Here is a 16,000-nt window from a genome sequence, read left to right as displayed (position 1 = left end):
GAAAGATAATTCCAAATATAAAAAAAAAAATTATATCAGAGATTCTGACTAATTATCAGACGGCGATGAGTATAGTTCACTTAATACTTCTCTTAACCCTAGAACACTATCCATGAGTAAATTTTATTCACTTCGCACGATTTCACTTTACTCGTGAGCCCTGATTACTTTGAATGTCCATTGTAATATTCTTCTTTCTGAATTTCATGTTCAAGTTTACAGAGATAATGTGCTTCAGCAATATAGTAAATACTGCATGAATTGATGTTTGAATCTTAATTCACACAATATATCATGCTCAAATTTCTTATTCACATAAAAGAAACATGAAGGTAATCATAAAATACTCTCTTAAGATTTTACTGGTGATTGAAAAATATATGAGTAAATATTACTCCTGATTAGTATGCACGGGTGTAGAATAATGTTAGTATTCAAGGGTTAATGAGAAACATCTATTGTTTACTTAAATTTTACACAAATGATTTCTTTAAGAAATGAATAGAGAATCTGAGAGTAATGTGATGTAAGGAGGACCTGTGTTCGATATAATTAAGGAGCATTCTCCTTATGTAGCAATCGCACACTGTAGGCTTAATTGGAATCAAACGTACCAACATTATAATAATTTTGTTAGTTGAGTTATATTCGATATCTGATTACACAGTATTAAAATTAGGTTAATTAAATTTGTGCGTAATGTTAACAATTGGAAAGACAACAGAAATTCTGATGAATTGGCGGAAGCACTTTTACCCAGAGTCAAAAACCAATCGCTGAAAACAAATGTTTATAGTTCAGCGGGTGGGAACTGTAATGATAGCGTTCACTCAGCAGAAATAAAATCACGGTTGACTGCGTACACACTACCACTATAAACACTTTAAATCACGTTCTTACCAAGCTATAACAGAACATATTTAATATCCATGTTGGTGTCTCAATTGCGCTATCACGCTCAGATCCAATTGTACTCAGAGCTGTAAAACTCAATTAGAACTAGAATCGCAGTGTTTTTGTTTTGAGACTTAATGTTTAAATATGTATCTGTGTACGGTGTTTCACAACTCAATTTCCTAACGCTGCCATTTAAAGATCTGGGTCACAGTGAAGGTGCATTTATATGCTACAATATTAACTGTGATACATTTCTATAAGAGAAGTTACTCAAAATACACAAAACAAAAGGAGATAGGTTTGTTGTTAAAGACTCTGATTAGAGTGTATGAGAACAGGAAACATATGTGATATAAATTTTATTGTTATAATAGTTGGTAAATCAAGTAAATGCTGCTAAAAAATTTCAAATTTCAATTATTTATTATTGCATGGGGCGGAAACATGAACATCACGATGAAGTGAAGAGAAACTACAAGAAGCACTTGAAATGTGAATATGGACAAAAATGGAGCGTGCGAGATGGACAGATAGAATAAGAAGTAAAGCTCTGTTAGTAACAGTGAGCGAAGAAAGAATAATGCGAAATTGAACAGGAAAAGAAAAGGAAACTGGCTGATTCACTGGCTGCCTATTGAAAGTTGCACTGAAAAGAATTAGGGAAAAGTTAGAACCAGAAGAAGATATCGGATGATAGACAACATTGAGACACGTGGATAGTATGCGGAGACTAAAAGGAAGACGGAAAATATGAGAGTGGAGAATGCTGGTTTACAGTGAATGACCTGTCTTTGGACATAACACTATTAATGAATTGAAAGTAAAACCCTTAACAATGATTATAACTGAAGTAGATATATAAAAAATATAAAAAACAAGAGAAGGAAGATGTAGCCTATTGCTAACATTTCGATTTCGATATATCAATGTAGAAAGAGTTCCGAACGAGATAAAATCAAAATATAAACACTTCCCTGCTACACGATTTTTAAGTAACGAAATTTCATATGTTGTTAGATACATTATAATTTTATAATTTCAAAGAACATAAAACAGTTTAATTGTTACCGGCCGCAAAAAAGAAAGGATAAGAGGTAGTTTCAGACACGAATTAGGCCTATAAACGAAGGTGTCATAAAAACATTAAAAAAGAAGGCAAGTAGGCCTGTGTTAAAAATTTAGATTGGTCAGAAACCTCAATTGCTGGAGTAGCTAGCTACGGACTAGAAAATCCTGGGTTGAACTTCTTGTAGTGGCGGGATTTTTCTGGTTGCCAAATCTTCCAGAATGGCCCTGAGGCCCACTCAGTCTCCTGTTGAATTGAGTAGCCTACCGGATCTTTTCGGCCGGTGAAAGGCAGTAGGGGCGTGGTGCCAACCACACCATCTAATTTTAAAGCCGAGGTTAAGAGCATGGAGCTCTATTCTAATTCATATTGATGGCATGTGAAGGAGATACCTTCACCTTTTTTTAGTTATAAGTACAATATGCTATATGTTAATATGAAAATATAAAAATAAATAAGGGAAAGCAGTTTTGACGTTAAAATATCAACAGTGGTGTATCAGTACATATTAGTTCTAAATATAAATGGTAATGCTATTTTATAAATAAATAAGAGAATTAATTGAACAATAATTTCAACTCCGATATATCATGGGTCCAGCACTATAATTACGTAACCACAAACGTAATGTTTTGAGATAATGTTTTATAGATTCTGTACATATAACCCGGTATAATGGATTTTTTGTAACTTTAGTTTAAGAGACCATAATGAATCTCTAAATATACTGAAATAATATACTGATAACTCAAAATCGGAAGAAAAAATCAAGTTATCTAGTTATAGCACAGAACCCGGGGGAGATATGAACATACATAAACGCTATAAATATTACTTACAATGAATTTTAGTATAGGCCTATATGTTTGTATGGATTAAAAGTTCTAAACATCTTGCCTTTCTTTTATCAGTTTCACGGTTTAAAACAAATGTATTCAGTCTAATATAATAAAAACACATTTTGCGTTTGAAATGTATTAAATATGGTTTCATCAAGACAGCTACGGCGACATTATTAGCAATATTGGCCTCGTTCGTAAAAATTAATATGTGAACTATATGCACCAAAATATTAAGAAGTCAGCTTTAATAACTTCGCAGAAAAAGAAACTTTAAAATTAGTCTATTAAGTAGCAAATTTGCACACTCCACTATATTTTTAAATTCCAATACAAAATGTTATCATCTACTTCCATAGTAGGCTAATTTAACTGAGAACACAATTCCTAACGATCTGAAGAAGTGTAATACGGTAGGCGTACTTCAAATCTCAGTCAAAGGCTTTTTTGTCGATTACTTCACGACATTCTATCAACTGCCAATTTATTTAGCGTCGATGAATTAGTAATAGCGAGATGGTATTTAAAGAGAATGTTATATTTTATTTAACGACGCTCGCAACTGCCGAGGTTATATCAGCATCGCCGGTGTGCCGGAATCTTGTCCCGCAGTAGTTCTTTTGCATGCCAGTAAAGCTACTGACATGAGCCTGATGTATTTAAGCACACTTAAATGCCATCGACCTGGCCGGGATCGAACTCGCAACCTCGAGCATATGAGGCCAGAGCTATACCAACTGCGCCAACCAGGCCGACATTTAAAGAGATTAGACCGAAGATTTGTCATGTGATCTGCCTCACATTCTTCTTACAGTTGGGGAAAACCTCTGAGAAAACCGAGCCAGGTAGATAATTATTACAATCAGCCCAAGAGCAGCTCCGTCCGCCATGGGTGAACTTGGATATACATTTTACACTCATTTATTCTGGCACAGAATTACTACTTCACACATAAACAGCTTAACGAACGAAGGTAGTTATTTAATATGGATATTGGCGTTCCAATACCACGCTAGGACACGCATCTGTTTTAAGACAACTCATGGTTATCCTTGCATTTTAGTAGCTATTATCAGAGAAGAGTAGCCGCTATGTTGAGCAACGAGTCTACATGAAACAGCCGTTGAAATGCGGAAACTTGTGACACAGGAGTGTGGCGTATAGCATATCATCACGACAGTTCTAGTACAAGGGGGACAATTTGCTGAAAGCAGCCAAGTGTGGGTAACTGCGGGTAACAAGATGAATCCCTTGAGAGAGGGTGAGTTGCGTGGACGATGAGGGCGCGCGCATAGAAATCGACTTCTTTGATAGATTTGTTCAATTTATTTCCATACACTATTAACCGACAAAACTTCTAGGTGACATGAAGAATTTCGCTTCAATATTTATCGATCTAAATTTAAGAGATAAGTATACGACCCAACTATAGAAATAATTTATTGTAACATACTATTACACAGAATTATAATAGTCTATATCAGGTGTAATTAGAATAGTAGCCTATACGCAAGAAATTGACGCTATTGCACACTTCACTCTAGACAGAAACAAAAGTATCATTCAAATAATTACAGGCCTATAAATTATATTTATGCACATATAAATATATGGAAACAGACGTAAGTTTACAAGCAATGGATACATTTGCTTGCTGAATACAAAGTTCATCATCAGATGACTGAATATAATCAATACGCATGAATTAATGGAAGAACACTGTGGCTTTCGGAAAGACCGACCATTTTCAGATGCCATATTTACAACAGAGCAGATAATTCAAAATAGACGAGGGTTCAACTTTCCAATATTTATGTAAACTTCACTGATTATTTTAAAACGGCATTTGATAGATTGTCAAGAAATGGAGAAATCGTGTATAAGAGTAGATTCCCAGAATATGTGATAAACATAGAACAAAGTTTGTATTTTAAATCAAATATATCTACTGAAAAAGGTCACCTGTGGAAAAGCATTAAGAAATTTAACCAGAGAGTTGAGACATAAATTCTTCTAACATAAAAATAAGCTCTTCAGACAGATATTCTTTTACCTCAGTGACAATAAGAGTATTTTGGAATCAATTTGAGAAGTTCTCATTGGTTATGATTAAAACTGCGACCGAGTGAAGGTGTGATATTTAATAAAGTGCCAATAATAATAATAATAATAATAATAATAATAATAATAATAATAAATATCAGGATATTCCAGAAAAATTAAAATCATTGACAATAAATACCAGATGCGATAACATTTATTTTGTATAATAGTAATCAAACCAATTTCACATCATAATAATCTTGAATTGAATAATATTTTACTATGAAAATTACAGTTATCTGTTACATAAGTAATTTTCCGAATTTTGGCTAGTATTAGTTGTAATGTACAGTTTCCCTGAAAAAGGATGAGACGATTGAATATTCCTAAGTCTCAGATGTGAGACACTGCGCATGATCGGAGACCAGAGCACTGATACACAAGATAACGAATATTGAGTTACTTAAATTCAGACTATTTGGTTTGTTACTAGCATCGTTCCGAAATTCACTTCAAAAACTGCAAAAAATATGATAATATTACGTAAATGAAAGATAAATATATACATAAATCGTGTAGTTAAATCGACAATGGACCTTCATGACTAGATCGACACTCCACACAGAAAGGAAAGCTTTCATGTCGTTTCAATAGCTCAGACGGTAAGACTTCTGCGTGTTGTGTAGAAGAGTGCGAGTTCGATTCTTAGTCTATACAACGATTTTTTTGTCTAAATAACGTTGAAATAGCTAAGTAACGTTGAAATAGAGTTTTACAAAGTCCTGAGATTAAGTGTTAATGATCGCAAACAATACAAAATTACAAGTTATAATATTATAAACGTTAATCTAATGAATGCATTTATACACACACATATACAATGTAAATGCATATATATTAAAAACTAACAATTAAAATGCATATATATTAAATATATATATATTAAAAACTAGCAATTAAAATGAAATTATAAAAATATATATAATAATAGACAAACTTTTACAAAGGTTTAGAGTCCTTAGGCTATGTAATTCGTTGAGTAATTATTACAATATTTTATTGATAGCTTTCCCATATGTGTAAGAAATGCACTCGCACAAAACAATTTTTGTTAAAAGTATGGCTTTAGATTATTTCATTCTCACACCTGCAGTTAATTTTAACTATTTTATCTACGTGTTTGCAATAGTGTTTAATTTAGTATGCATTCAATTTTATTCATGTTATGATTGAATGGAAAAGCACTGTTGCAGTTATTGACTAATTACATATATTAATACTAATTATTAAATGCATCTGTTAAGTAACCAATTGCAGTATCTTTTGCAAAATCTTGAATGTTTAAGTTGTCAATAATATTTCTGTACTATATACTATAATACGTTAAAAGAATTTGCAATAGATTTGGGATTCTCTATTTTATAATCATTGGTTTTAGTGAAAAATATTTTCTTTCTTAGGATATCTACAAGTTTAAATTTAATAATATTCCGAATAGATTTAATTGCATTATCTAAATTTTGTACTTTTCTATTCAAATATATTCTATTTCCCTCTTTCATAATTTTTGATAAATTACACTGTACTCCTTGCAGTATTTAAGAACATGAGGATCATTACATTGCAACTCATTACATATAGATTCTTCTTTTTAATACATGAGATTTTGAAGTCCCTGCGTTATCTACATGTTTTTACTTTTGAATTTTTTCACAACATTGAGTGGAGAAAATCCACTGAAGTGATTATGAAATTAAGTGAAAAATGCAATACATTAACTCTTAATATCAGTAGTACCAGTATCATATACGTTTTTCCAAGATTCATTTTGTAGACATAAATGTAAATAATCATTAGATACAACATTTACGATCCTTTCTTAGTTTTTAAATTAATATTTTGAAATTGTCCAGTGACATTGGAAACACTTAGGATTTGTTTATCATGTTCAGACAAGCCATTGATTATAGGTTCTGTCGAAAAGGAATTCAGTCTAATTCTTTGTACAAAACATGCTACTTCAGCTTAGATTTAATTTGATTAGTTTCGCAACAATTGGACTTCCTGTTATATCCTGTTATTTAGATATTTTATTTAGGGTTGATTTATTAACTCTTACTATGCAAGATGCCTCTTATTTCAATAATTCTATATCACGTTAAATAGTCATTGTCTACACTAAAGTATTATCGTCATCCCTCATTTCTCATCGTAATGGCGAACCGACGTGATATGAGACAGCGAGTTATAGCTCTAGTTGAGGCTGGATATGGGGCTAGATCTGCTGGCCGTTTGGTCGGTGTTCCTGGAAGTACAGCCGCGAGGTGGGTTATCGTTACCAAAATTTAGGGGAGGTCGAAAATCGCCCTATTCCTGGGCGTCCGCGGATTTCTTCATTGGAAGAGGATGCTCTCTTATTCGAGACAGTTCGACAGGACCCCTTTCTGACTGCTAACGAAATAAGAGCAGTATCTAACTTTCCCGGCTCTTCACAGACTGTGATCAGCAGGTTGAGGAACCGCGGTATTAGGAGCCGGAGGGCTGCGCAAATGGAAATATTGGGGGAAGCACAAGCTGTCGACCGTCTTGCCTTCGCTACCAATCGAGTGGATTTCGATTGGAGAAATGTAATTTTCTCCGACGAAACAACCATCTCGAGTGATTACGAAGGTCCTGTCCGTGTCTATCGTGAGGATGGTCTCCGACATGACCAGCGCTATGTGCACCGACGTGAAAGATCGGGGCGCTTTAGCATATCGTGTTGGGGGTGGATGTCTTACGATGGACCTGGCGTTATAGAAGCATCTATAGCCGGTTTAATGCGGGAACTTACGAGCACATTCTGGAAAATATATTCCTTCCCTCCGCCCGAGTACGTTTTCCCGAAGGAACATTGCTCTTCCAGCAGGATAGCCATCCCGTACACTATGCTGCAAGCATTCAAAGATGGTTTCAAAGGAGACCCGAGATCGAAATCATTAATTGGCCTCCGAAGTCACCTGATTTGAATGTCATCGAAAATTTATGGGTGGAATTGAAAAAGAGAAGGATAGTCCCTGTGCCCACCGACGCCCTCGAAATCGAGACGAATTGTGGGATCAAGTTGTTGACACCTGGGAAGATCTCGCCGGGGATCAGAACTTATTTCACAATCTCGTGACATCCATGCCGGATCGACTTAGATCTGTAATAGAAGCTGATGGCATGTGGACAAGATTTTAAGTTAGCAGGTCTCTTTTTGTTTCTTATGATTTTTGTTTGATGAAGAATACTTTTAACTTCCAAGTAAGTTTTATTTTTTTTGACGAGGTTCAGCCAACTTGTAAAACCCAGAAATTGGGCATAAATTATTCCATATTTTTCGACAAATTAGACAGTCAAGGAACTCTGAACAAATTAATTACACCTCAATAAAAAAAGGTTTTACCCGGGATCGAACACGAGACGTTTCGGTTATACAGCGGAACCAACACGCTACTATATGAGCTACCGAGACAAGACAGTGACAGCAGTAGTCCAGAATGTAGATCCCATAGCAGGCATTTGCCATTCGGTACAGTGAAGCAATGATATTTTGTGACTCGAGCTATGTTGTGAAATCCTGGCCTTAAATGGCAGTCTTCTTCGTGATCCTTATTCTGGTCCTTGTCCTTGTTGTGGTCCTTGTAACAATTCTTGTACTATTTGTCATGTTATGTATCGTTACGTCGATATCGAGTGAACCGCGCTGTAGAACTTTAACTTCCGACGACCAAGAATCGTCTCATTCTTTTTAAGGGTAACTGTACGTAGTACATTGTAACTTGTGTTAATATTAATACTGCAGAATTTTAATGATATAAGTTAATTTCTGCTAATAATAATAATAATAATAATAATAATAATAATAATAATAAAGAACTGTTCCTTATTTTTAAAAATTATAAACAATGATATCTTCAGCGAAACGACAAAATTACAGATGTAAAGTATGTAACGGACATATATTAAGTTCAAAGAATACTGAAATACAAAATTAATTACCTTTACATGACACAGAACACACCTGATGAAATGCATAAATATTGATAATACAGTTCGTATTTGACATTTATAACAAGAGGAAGAAATTAAACCGACACACGTCAAGATCCTCTGAGAAACGCATGATACTCGTATAAGCACCAATAAGTAGACCGCTTCTTACCTACACACCGGTTACCTAATGTGTTTCCCTAATTTGAGAAAATGGGTGAAGTTATATAAAAAAGCCCATCATCATTATTATCGCGGTAGGACGCTTCGTAAAACAAACTGAGACTTTATCGGTTTATATTGATGGACAGTGAAATTCGAGATAAGGGCAATATTAGGATGCATTTTCTCCGTGAACTTCTGTTTGTCCGGCAATCGAACCAGTTCATTACCTTCACAACCGGTCTTGCAAGCCAATAAAACTATAGATCCTCAGACAGAATGGTAGAATCATTTGTTTAATATAAGTTGAGATTAATTCAAATTACGAGAAAATTAACGGTCATCTTACAGTTTGTACATAGTACCATTAATAAGGGTCCGACAATAGGGAGACAGCACGACAGAATCTCTGACAAAATATTGGTACCTAACTTCTTTTTAACACAATTTCCTATCTAGTGACGCTAAATTTAGAGAGTATATTAGGCCTACAGGGTTCAAAATAGGCCTACCGAGAGCAGGAAAACGTAAGTGAGAAAAACATAACCAAACAGTGAGGCATATTCTATTTAAAATATCCGTTATTCTGGAGAATGGTTCATGAATATCAGTTCAAATCGAGATTTCCGAGGTTACATGTTTTCCATTTCTTTACAAAAACTACACTGCAATGAAGTCATTTAAAGATTTGACATTTATTAACTTGGTGTAGGCTACATAGAACTTCAGCGAGTCAGTTTAGTGTTTATCTTCAGTTAATATATCGATCGTCCAGTTCAAAAGTGCGACAACTCAAAAATTGCCATTTTTTTAGTTATTTATACTACTGAAAGCCCCTTTCGGAGCTGTTTCAGATTCAATATTGAGATAAGTCATATTTACAACCAAAAAGAAAAAAAAAACTAAATAAACTGCTTTAGAAATAATTATAACTATGGACTTTACTAATTCATTATTAGTACATTTCGAAATGTATTAATAATGAACTGGAAGATTATGATAAACTCCTCCTGAATACAGACTCATTTCTAATTGTCGTGGTTATGAACCAGAACTCTGTTCCTTTCTAAGTGATTTATTTGAAACTTTCAACTGAAGATATCTCAAAACTTGTTTTTCTGAGTTGTCGCACTTTTGAACTAGACGATCGATATATGTTTAATTCTTTCTCAGCTAGTTATGATCGTATTTTATCACCACTTTTAAGGTATTAAGTGATTTCATTAGTTAATAATAATAATAATAATAATAATAATAATAATAATAATAAGTCGTGGTCTATAGGTCTAACACCAATATACAGTAACTTTCAATGAAAGCAATCTCTATATTGGATGTTCAATAATATAAAGCACGCCTCTGTAATTATATTTATTTCACTCTATTGATAAATAATTGAGAATAATGTGAATGAAAATTAAAATACTGTGAAATCTCAGTTACAACTTAACCAGCTGTATGGTTTCTTACTTGGACGTCTCTTTGATATACCTCGTTTAAATCTCGTAATAACTGTCTACCTTTATATAAATTATATACCCTTCCTTATACATGTATTATTTTTATTTGAACATTTTATAGATCCAGTAGACCCCATCATACGCGGTTCCGCCGAAATTGTCACGCACATCTGTATGGGTTAAGAGAAGAAAACTATTAAAATAATTTATGGTCAAATTTTATTGCACCACTATTTCCCAAAGCAACGTGTTCGGTGAATCTACTTTTCTGTATGATTTTGTTGTTCTCACGTTTCTTATATTTCCTAATAAGAAATACGACACATTAACACAAACGAATTACAGTTGTAGCGCTTGACAATTCTTTATTTCAAAATATCAATGTTTTATTTATACATACAATTAGTGACCCATTGTGGACTGTAAGAACTTAGTGCAAACCCAGATTGAGAGATTTCTCATCTCACGACAAATTTAGATCAGCCTATTACAAAACTGAGTATATGTACCAGATATTTCTCGAGGGGGGAGGGAAGGTAGGTGGGACATGATGCTGATAACACACCCGTCTTCTAATGCCGAGGTCAAGAGTAACAGGGGAACTCTATTTCCTCGCCTCCTGCTGTCCGATCGAGTGGTTATGTCGCATCTTGATTTCCCCCATCCGTTTCTGCTGACCGCACTGTAAAGGCTAGTGACTGAAAATATTTGCTGTTCGGAACTGGAAGTCTTACGCAATATTATACAACTGTTTAAAATATTTTAAAGAAAAGGGCCCCGTAAAGCAAGCAACTGTCACGTAACTTTCCCCGTTTCGCCGATCTTGCGACATAACTACTCGGTCGGACAGTATATGGCTCAGTGTCGTACATGCGGATACTATTAACTCAATTGTCTTATTACAAATAATCAATACGAATGGCACTTCAATGTAGTAAGATTCCTTCTACATTTTAATTTTCATTATTCGATTTTCCATCAAGAAGATTAAAAAAAAATCACTTCTATTCACTTCCATTTCTTTACAGTCATCCTGACAACAGACGAAAGCAAACTTCCAAAATTAGAATTAGAATTAGAACCAACTAAACTTAGCGCATTTTGCCTTCCAGCAAAATTCAAGGAGTCTCTTCTCATAAAGTAGGTTTCCTTTGTAAGTATTTCTATGAAACTATTTCAATAAATATATATTATGGAGATATTATACACAAGCCTATCCATAACTCGTAAACGGCGAATATTTAATGAGTATGAACTACGAGTATTATTTTCAAGTGACATCATATGACGTGAAATGTAACTGGAAAAGTTATTTCAATCTGGTTAAACAATTTGTACCACATAACTGAAATCCTACGCGTAATGTAGGCTAAGTAAAAATGCTGAATGCTATAGGTTAGACTATAATGTTATTCAATTAAAAAAATTGCGGTAAACCAAAATCATTTCTGGAACTCAGGTGAGATGAAAATTTTCATGACCATCAAACTCTTGAAATCAAATGTTTGCAATACCGCAACATTTTTTTATATAATTATGTACGAAAAACAAGAAAATGAATGACAAATATTACATTGAAAATTGAAAACAAACAATATGAACTTTAATTGGTGCCAATACTGCATACAGTGAAATGTTAATTCTGCATACAGTGGAGTCCCCATGAACACTCAGTTGAAGTTTTTTCACTACAAAAAAAGCGTAGGTCTATACTTTTTAATGAAGAGGGGATCGTAAAATAAAATTACAGCAGGATGGAAAGTGTTCTTCTATCAAGACGGTTTAAGAGAAATGCCCGAGTATTATTGTTAGATACATCAATTTCAGTTCACTGCCTCTCTGAACTGAATTATATTGAAAAATACATAAATACTTAAAAACCTGGAAAAGGAGTCCTATCCAATACTAAAAATTAATTCTGTCATAAAGTGGGAATTAACAATAATAAAATATCTTGTTCTTTAAAATGTCAGTACCAATAAAACACCAAAAATTAAAATTAGTTTCTTATCTATTTCAGAAATAATTATATGAATTTTATAAATGAAAAATATGAGTAAAAATAAGATTGTAAAAACCAAATTAATTTGTATCTTCCAATACAATTAACTTCGCTATTATTATTATTATTATTATTATTATTATTATTATTATTATTATTATTATTATTATTATTTAACCATTTTATGATTTTATTTTGCCCTGTTCAAAGTCACAAAAGTATTCCCAACTAACAATCCATTAACTTGGGTGAGTGAAGATCTCATCGCCTAAAATACGTGAACAAAAATTTTTTAGATTATTTAGAATACATCAAAAAGCACACAATAATTGCAGTTTCGTGTTCATGAAATTACATAGATTAAATTCTTTAAATATTTGCAAGAAATTTGTAATACTTTGGCTTTCCAAAGATTTTCTTAAAGAATTTTGATTGAACGGATTTACAAAACCAATAATTTAATCAACAAATTCTCAAATGAAATAGGCTACTATTTCGAAGTATCTTGCATGGTGCCAGTTCATTTGACCGGAGATATGGATATAATTAAATTACTGTCAAATATTTCAACAGAAGCACAGATTACTCAATAACAAATTCTAAGTCCCGAGTGCAGAGTGTTTAAAATGAAAGTAACGTATTAATGTACTCTAATTGATTCTAAATGCAGTGAGCTAGAATAATGTGCAATATAAAATTAAAGTCACACAATTCAGTGGCAAAGGAATAAAGCATCATCAGATTTCAACACGGGTAAGTGTGAGTGAACAAACATGTACGATATTTCCGGTACTCTTTACATAATATTTGGGTTTGCATTAGCCTATTATATATTCTATCTTGATATAGTCTATCATACATGTATCCAAATAGATTGATTTGTTCTTGTAAAAATAAACAAGAAACTCAATACAACTTCGGTAACGCCAAGAGCTTGACTCTCAGAATGATATTTACTGATATTAATCATTGTTATTTATTTTTTCACAATAAGATAATAACAAGAATTCATAAAATATTTAAATGAGCTTTATTGGTAATTTCACAAATCTTTTATGTTCTATGTAATGTTCATCTTTTGATGTGGAAAATGAGACATAAAAAGACGGTATCTGCGAAACTTCCCAACACGTGGGACGCCAAAAAAGTAACACCAGGAAGTTATTTCTACAAGCATTCCCGTTTGGTACGGTACTGGGTATGGTATGATCTTCAGTTGTCTTTCATTAAACTCAAACGAATGTCTCGTTGTACGTTATGTTCATAATATAATCTGCTGATTTAAGATATCAAGAATAGATTTTACTTAAAAAATATGTATCTTGACTTTTAACTTGGTAATATTATTAATACATTTAGTTATTCTCGTGTTGTGTATGGAAGCGCACTACGAAATGTCATCAAGTGAAGAAATTCATTTTCTGGAAGAAATAAAAATTTCCTGACAATGCAAAAGGAGTCCATAAACTTATAAAACTTGATGAAAATACACAAGAAATTTGTAACTACTGCAGCTGTGCTGTGTTGTTATTATTATTATTATTATTATTATTATTATTATTATTATTATTATTATTATTATTATTATTATTATTTCAAACTACTTGAAAACTTCGGGAGCTTTCTGCTGATGATTTATCTAGATGTGAAAGTAGTCCTCTATAATTACAAAACAGAGTATTTTCAATATATGTTAAAAATTGTAATACAAAACTGTCAAATTATCTTAATTTTGTTCTTTCTAAAGCACTTCTTTCTGGATTTAATTCAGTGTTACGATATAATTCCGAACAGATAATTGTAGGCCTACATACTGTATAGGTGTTGCCCATAATATGTAATATGATTTCTGCAATTGTAACCTTTATGGCTGTAAAACTAATGTATTAAGATGAATATGATAAATGAAGAAGTGGCACACAATTATATTTAGACAAATCTAAAGAACTTCGCTTGTATGCAGACCGTATAGGCTATATAATAATTATTCTTTCTTATTCAGTTGTTACGAAGTATAAATCGGAGATAAAGCTGCAAATTCGTATTGAAACAAATTGGAATAGAGGCTCACTTGCACACAAACACCGCACACCACGTGGCTGTGGCAGGGAGCTGCAGTGCCGACCGGAACCACCTGTTCCCACGTACCTGTCTTGTCCGCCGCGGTGTCCGAGCAGTGTGTGCACGCCAGCGCTGGTCCTGCCGTCCTCTCACCCTCCTCCGCCCAAATGAGATCATAATCGTCGCTACTGCCGAGAGATGATCGAGGCAATCTGCGCAGCAGCTTCTCACTCAGACGACACCCCCACCGCCCCCTGCGCCCCTCCCCGCCACCACATTGAATTACACCCCTCTCTCTCTCTCTCACTCCCCATCAACAACTTCGCTGCTGGATCACCCCGAAGGACTTTAAACGGTACGCGCGGATTGCAGTGTTGAGTGGGGGAGGGTTGTTTGAAAGAGACAGGGTTGGGGGGTGATGCGGGGGGTCGTTATTCGTTGCGGAGTATTGAAGTGATGGCAGCGGGGTGAGGGGCGAGCCAATGAAACTAGGAACGGGTGAGTCTGCTCACGTGGTAGACTGACAAGTGTAGAGAGAAGGGTAGCAAATAAAAGGGGTGGGTTTTAGGGGAGTAAGAGAAACGCGTGGCGCACAATGATCGAAGACGAATATGCAGACATCTGTCATGTTCCAGCACGCCTGAAGAATCTCCCACGCCGTGCGCGCTCTAGCGGGACAGGGGTTCCCCAACCGTGGATCGCGGCCCCCCGGGATTCGATCATATCACCGAAAAAAAGAGTCCCATGGATAAGCAAGTTGGAATATAAATGTCCCTAACCTTTAGCACTATATGACTAACTTTTCATTTAGTTTTGTATAATATTAATATGCAGCTCTATAATCGATTTATAATATAGGGTAAAGTTGCCTATTTTCGTGATACCCCTAATCCAGTGATACTTTTGTAAAATTGAATGTCAGTCAAAGCTTTGCCGTTCGACCATAGCGCCAGACATCTGTCTCGAAACAGTGCATCCTTCTCCTACTTTTGAGACATCGGTGAATTTCATACCAAGACATCCAACCAGTGACATTCAGTGAAAAAAAGTATCACGGAATTAGGCAACTTTACCCTATTATACTATATTATTCGATTTATGTAGGTTATAAGTTCGTAGCGTTTTTGTTCTTCACAACATAACGTTGCTAGGAGACTGTTCATCGTTTGTCTTTTGTCATTTGTTATTTGGAGTATTGTGCTTGTAAATGCGCCTTGAATTTTGCGGATTTGAATAGTTTGTGCTATTTATGAGCTAAACGAGATAAAGTGTCAAGTGGAAAAAAGAACACTTTGACATACTCTTCTGTTTGAGTTTAATAGAGGAACAAAGACAGCGGAGGCGGCTCGAAACATTTGTGCCGTGTATAGGGAGAATGCCATCGGAGAAAGCACTGCAAGAAAATCGTTCTGTCATTTCAACACACAACACCCGTACAAAAGTCAGTATCCACCCA

At 34.3% G+C, this 16,000-nt stretch overlaps 1 protein-coding gene across 1 annotated transcript in view; it reads right to left on the bottom strand.

The window, feature by feature from the left end:
- The window catches only part of LOC138697045 (WAS/WASL-interacting protein family member 1-like), a 248,145-nt gene extending 233,431 nt beyond the window's left edge, over positions 1-14,714 (bottom strand). Inside the window, exon 1 of the mRNA XM_069822639.1 lies at positions 14,632-14,714. The gene's annotated coding sequence lies outside the window, so the exon portion shown is untranslated. The remainder of the gene's footprint in view (positions 1-14,631) is intronic.
- Between the last annotated feature and the right edge of the window lie 1,286 nt (positions 14,715-16,000).

Source organism: Periplaneta americana, chromosome 3 (genome assembly GCF_040183065.1).
Source record: "Periplaneta americana isolate PAMFEO1 chromosome 3, P.americana_PAMFEO1_priV1, whole genome shotgun sequence".
Lineage (NCBI taxonomy): Eukaryota > Metazoa > Arthropoda > Insecta > Blattodea > Blattidae > Periplaneta > Periplaneta americana.
Note: the sequence above shows the minus strand (reverse complement) of the source record. Positions and strands in the feature narration are given on the sequence as shown.